This window comes from Austrofundulus limnaeus, unplaced genomic scaffold (assembly GCF_001266775.1).
Source record: "Austrofundulus limnaeus strain Quisiro unplaced genomic scaffold, Austrofundulus_limnaeus-1.0 Scaffold536, whole genome shotgun sequence".
In the NCBI taxonomy this organism is placed as follows: Eukaryota; Metazoa; Chordata; class Actinopteri; order Cyprinodontiformes; family Rivulidae; genus Austrofundulus; species Austrofundulus limnaeus.
In genome coordinates this window covers 220,795-224,094 of record NW_013952938.1, presented here as the reverse complement: position 1 = coordinate 224,094, position 3,300 = coordinate 220,795, and the positions used below count along the sequence as shown (strand labels likewise).

The 3,300-nt window shown below is 41.9% G+C and overlaps 1 protein-coding gene across 2 annotated transcripts in view; it reads left to right on the top strand.

Moving 5' to 3' along the window:
- LOC106530585 (protein sprouty homolog 3) overlaps nt 1-217 on the top strand; it is a 24,512-nt gene extending 24,295 nt beyond the window's left edge. For both annotated transcript variants that reach the window (XM_014026233.1, XM_014026234.1), the window contains one exon: nt 176-217. The gene's annotated coding sequence lies outside the window, so the exon portion shown is untranslated. The remainder of the gene's footprint in view (nt 1-175) is intronic.
- Nucleotides 218-3,300: the final 3,083 nt, after the last annotated feature.

The following is a 3,300-nucleotide window of genomic DNA, read 5'->3' as shown; positions in this document are numbered from 1 at the left end:
TGTGTGTGTGTGTGTTGTTTCACACAAATAGTAAATAATAAAAGAATAAAATTAAAGTTCAGGCTGCTTCAGCTCCGATATTTGAACTCTGAACTTGAATAAAGTCCTGCAGACATCAACATGACAGTTAACACACACACTCATCATCTGTGACCCACAAACACCCTGCAGACAGTGTGTGTGTGTGTGTGTGTGTGTGTGTGTGTGTGTGTGTGTGTAATAAACATGTGACTAAATAATGCATGAATGTTTCTCGGCATGAGCTTTTACCAACAAACTGATTCAGTGTGAGTTTGACCCGATGTTCAGCAGTCACGCTCCACGACCTTTGACCTTTCTGGAACCAAACTTTTATTTTGGTGATAAAATATTAAAGGCTGACAWGTGGTGGTGGTCCTGCATTCAGAACAGGTCTGGTTCTGTGTGGACTCAGGGACACTTCCTCACATCATCTGTAAACACAGCTCACTGTATCATCCATTAATACTGCTTAAAGCTCTATCAGACAAAGAAGAACCGTTTGGATCATTTGAAATGGACTGAGGTGAGGTGGAGAACTGATCTGTGGTCAGAAGGATCCAAATCCTTTGTACTAAAGAGAAGGACCATCCAGACTATTCACAATTTAAATGTTTGTTTCTCTGATGGTATAGGGGTGCATTAGTGTCTCTGAAAAAGAAGCAGCAAAAACCACAGCAATCAGCCGTCGGTCTCATCTTTCTCTCAAACTAAAAAAAACGTAACCTTCCTGACCTCCTTTCTGATCGAAGCACAAAGTTATCTGACGAGTAACTACAATTTACTGAAAGAAGAAGAAAAAACACRTAAAAGTTGGAGTTTGGTGGAGCTGGTGAGGCAGTGAGAGGACAGATTCATTAGATCTGTGACATTTACCATGTTTGGATTTTATAGTTATGGTTAGTCTGCAGATCGATCAGGTTTAGTTCAGAACATGGTTTTAAGGAGAACAGCACAGAAGGACACAACATCTCTTATTTCTCTCTTCTCCCTCCTGCAGTCAGAAAAATAAAACATTTCCTCTCTGCATGTGTTTTRTGTGAGAAGTTCAATCCTTTGCACCATTTTCTCCAGAGGAATTCGAAGYACCCGGATGTTCCACTTCAGGTGCCCACGGACTCTGAAGGGCCCAGGACATTGAGGGGCGGGCGTGGACGCAACGGACGCGGGGTACGCGTGGGTCGTGTCCCCCGCACTTCCAGTATCTGTGCCCTCTGTCCTCTGCACGATTTTTATCCGTTACAACTGTTTAATTCGTTGTCAACACGTGTTTTTACGAGCCGTCTTTGAACGCATCACAGCTCGCTAACACACAGATCATGGAKCGACGTGGTGTTGTCGAACAGAGCCTCACGGGTGTGTGTTTGTAACCAGCACCGCAAAGAGCTGAAAACACAGTTTTTAACCAACAAACCGTGTAAGTTGTGTAACTCCTGTTGGAGGAAGCTAATGTTAGCTAAATGATGCTAATGCATCCCGTTTAGCTAGTAAACATTGTTGTTAGCCGTGCTGCATCCCTTGCTAGCTAATGCTAATCTACTCAATCCTCTTTTATTTTTGTGCAGAAGTTGTGTACTTTGTTTTCCATATTTAAAATAAATCTTTATAATTTGCCACAGTACAAAGACCTGGACCAGTTCCAGCAGGGACCACGTGATGCAGTCTCAGGTGAGGAGAAATGAAACCAGGCAGGGATCAGGACAGTTTCACATATTTCACARGTACTCACCTTCACACTACAAAATCATTTTATTTTATTATGGTTTCTGCTTTGGTGCCAAATAAATCTAGAACTGATAATATTATTTTATTTAGTTAAATAGATGATTTATTCAAAAGTAAAAACTGACATGAAATTTTAAATGCACAGTTTCTACATTCATTTTTGTTTATTATCAGATATTTGATTAAAGTAAGCAGGTGTAGGTCATACCATTTTATTTTGATTAGTTTTTTGCGGTCACGTTAGACTAAAATGTTGATGTGTTTAGTGTCACTTTCTATGTTTGTCATTCAGTTAAATTGTGTGATTTATGACCCTGTTACCTTCTAGTTTCAGCTCCATGTTGTGAGCTGAGACATTTTTTACATGAATGCTGTTGGCCATTTGGAACGTAGTAATCTGTCTACCTTTTGTCAGATTTTAGACTTTATTAGTAAATAGTTTAAAGAATTAAAAGTGAATAACCTGGAGCTGTACTGTGGCTGTTAGGTGAGTCACTCAGCAGACGTCTGATGTTTCTGATGGTTGCTCTCTTCACTCAGGGCACCAGCAGAATAACCTTTTAAATACGGCTCCTGATCCCTCAAACAGTCAGATTGTAAATGTTCTCAGTCAGAACCAGAAGCCCGGGAGCAGATCTCATGGTGGATTAGGAACAAAGCCACCTGTCCATCAAAACGTCTTTAGAGCTGTCAATCACTGGCTCGGGTTGGTCGGAGTCACCATCAGCCTCTGGTGGACCAGACTCTTACTCTGTGGCTTCCAGCCAACATGATGTGAGGTCATGGTTTTATTACAAGACGTGTTCTGGCTGARGGTCCAACATCACATCCTGTTTGTTGGAGCCTAAATGTTGTGACGTCATCGTTAGCAGAACAGCAGACCATCATGTCTCCACCTCCGTGCTTGATGATGGGGATGGTCTCATCATCTCTCTTCTTCCCAACAGGTTGGGTTGTGGCTAAAAGCTGGGTTTTGGTCCTCCAGTAAACTTCAGGTGTCTCTCTGGGCTTTAGCAGGAGAGTCTTGTTGCAAAATTTAAATCCTTTGCATTTCCAAACTATAATTTAAATTAGCTTTAAACAGACAAGATGTTGTTTAAATGCTTCTAAATTTATTGTGACGATAATTCAGATTTTACTGATTTGAATTATTTGTTTTGTTTCCTGTTTTGACAAAGCGAAGGGGTTTCGTGGGATTAGACAAACGTACGAGCAGAAAGACGATCCGGGAGTTAGGGAAGGCCTCGTGCAGCTGCAGAGCTGGGGGAGGGTGGGAATTTTATCTTTAGGGGTCAGGAGGTCAGCGGAGATGGTTTTAACTCACTTCCTGTTTCTGCTGCTGGGATGACCAAATCTGCTCTCCCTTCTCTTTGGAATTCACATCCATCCTTCCCTCCCACACTCCTTCATCTGACCGTCCACACGTCTGTCTGCAGCTTCTCTCCATTCAGACATTTGACCAGCGTGGAGCTAACAGCATCGCCTGTAACAAAGACAACCAGAAACTAACATGTTGTCTTTCCTGGTTGTATAAAAACAGAAAGCGTTCACAAAAAC